Source organism: Pterocles gutturalis, unplaced genomic scaffold (assembly GCF_000699245.1).
Source record: "Pterocles gutturalis isolate BGI_N339 unplaced genomic scaffold, ASM69924v1 scaffold13886, whole genome shotgun sequence".
In the NCBI taxonomy this organism is placed as follows: Eukaryota; Metazoa; Chordata; class Aves; order Pterocliformes; family Pteroclidae; genus Pterocles; species Pterocles gutturalis.
Window position 1 is genome coordinate 4,534 of NW_010098069.1, and position 2,490 is coordinate 7,023.

The 2,490-nt window shown below is 42.2% G+C and overlaps 1 protein-coding gene across 1 annotated transcript in view; it reads right to left on the bottom strand.

The window, feature by feature from the left end:
• CDK8 (cyclin-dependent kinase 8) overlaps positions 1 to 2,490 on the bottom strand; it is a gene marked incomplete at its 5' end in the record, with an annotated part of 44,064 nt that overhangs the window by 2,854 nt on the left and 38,720 nt on the right. The gene's annotated exons all lie outside the window — the stretch shown is intronic.

The window sequence follows — 2,490 nt, forward strand, 5'->3', positions numbered from 1 at the left end:
CCAGTGCTGTTGAACTGCACTGTTAGCACTGTGACTGAGCTTCTGTGACATTTGCCTTCACTCTTGAGATGGACTAAGTCACTCATCAACTGAAGCGCCACACCTCTGGTTCACCCTTCTCTGTGTAACAAATATAGGATGTACTTCACAGAGCAAAAACCCCTGAATATTCTTTTTGCCCAAGCATGGCTCCTGGACGCAGGACACTATCACAAGTTTAACCATTTAAAACCTGAACATTCATTTCAGTTGCAAACACTTTCTGCATCCTGACTTCTAAAGCAGATCTTATTTTAAGACAGAGGCAATTAAAAGTAATCAGATTCTTTCATGACACCCGGCACAAGAAGTGGCTTTTGTTTAAGAACAAATGTAAATATCCAATCCTTTCTAAATACCATTAAGCACCCAGAGGGTTACCACAAGCAAAATCTCAGAGTAGTGGAATTGTTCCAGCCTGTTTAGTCACACTGCCTTTGGAAGTGTCATATTGCAGATTTAAATGAGAAGGCAAGGAAGTCTGTGTGCCATGTGTCTACTATTTTTATGCATGGCAGAAAAGGACAGAAGGTCAACTTGCTCTGCAGAGAGTAACGACTTCTGAGTGGATGGAGAAACTGCCTTAGTGTGTCTTGCCCAGGAGACGGCAATCCTTCTTCACAAGCTTTACATGGGGAATTTGAGCAAATTAAATGAAGAACAAAGGAACAGGTGTTTGATTAAAACAGAGGATTGTATTGTAATATTTGTTTGCAGTCTCCTCAAGTTGCAGGAGCAGAAGCAAAAAATGTGAGGAATTTTTTTCAGGGAGACCTGAACCCAGCAATAGGCAACTCCTAACTGCTTTGGTTCCAGTGCTAGCAAGTTCAAGTCTCCTTCCACTGATTACCATGTTTTCCAGATACCGTAATCAGAACAAATCTACCCATGGCCTTCTTGCAAGACTGGAGAGAAGACTTTTTTTTTTTTTTCCAAACCAGGTGTTTTGCCTCCTAAAGAGATAGCAAAAAGATTAGTCAGGAGCACTCAAGTCACCAATAAGAGCTCCTGACATGGCAAAACAGCAGTTACCGCTATCTCAAGGCAGAAGTATTCTGAAATTACATTTGTTGAAAAGGGCTGGCTGCAGCTACAATCTTGGGATGGACATCTGAGAGCACAGAAGTTTTGACTAGCCTGAGCTGAAAACAAACTCACTTCAACTCCCGCTGAAGCAATCTGAGCCTTCTGCCTTCCCAGCTAGCAAATCTCAGCTCTTGCCCACAGAAGTGGAAGACAAAGGTTGTTCAAACTGCCAAGCTGCAGTAGCAAAATGAGGTGAAAGGTGTGTACAAGGGCATGTACATGGGGCTCCCTAACACAGTACCTGCAACCTCTGCATCAATCTCCTTAGATATGTGGCTCAACACAAGAGGAATGTTAAGAGAGAGCTGCATTTGCCTTCTTAAAAATAGACACAGACCTGAAGTAGTAGAAAGACCCAGCTAAATGACCCAACAGCAATCAGCTTTGCAGCTTGCCAAATTGAGCAGGCTTAAACTCCTGTAAAGGAGGGCTCTGTGATGCATAACTCAACTAAAAGAAAGACAATGTTTATACTTGGAGGCATCCCACTCTGCAGCACTGTAGTTAAGGCTGACCACTACTTGAAACAGCTCTAAAAACCTTTGTCGTTCAAGGAGAACAACTTGAAAACTGATATGCTATTCATGTCCTGGGATAAACTGAGCAAAGGCACTTGGGGACTACATGAAGGATCTCACAGTAGTGCTCCTGAAAATGACCTTGTTTTAGATTTTTCGGTACTTTCAAGTTTTGCCCAATGCTGGAAATATCCAGATCTATACAAGGATAAGGGTAATGCCCCCAAGGCACCCTTTGAAGACATGTGGTACTCTGAAGAATAAACTCCAAAATGAAAGATTTCAAAACCATTGGGTTATTTATGGAGAAAAAGTTATCAAACTGTGAAAAGAAAGTTGTAGTTTTGCTACAGAATATAAGCATAGCTAAGTGGATTCCAGATATTGGGGGAGGGAAGGAAGGAGAGACTATCCTTCTTCATCTTTAAATTAACTGAAAACACTGCCAGCAATTTCTGACTTCCCTATCTTTTAATTCCATTCAGGACTCTCTTCCAGTTGGCCTTCTGCACTACTCACTCCATGTGAACCAGTATTTATCAGTTCCTGCAGACTAACATCTTCACCAGCGGGCCTCCTCCTGAAATCTATTCCCTCCGCTTCCAAAGTCTGCCATCTGTCTAACTACTCCTATGCACATCATCTGAAGTCTTCCTGCTCCTCTTTTGTAATTTCTTAGCTTGCATTAACTAAAGGTTCTGTCCTTAACTCTCTTCTCGCCTATCTCTGGGAGTAACCTCATCCAAACCCACAAATTCAGGTATCATTCCCTGGACTGACACTCAGATAGTCTCGTCCTCCAGACTCTTCTGATTTCCTAATTTTTGACCACAAGCTCAAATGCAGG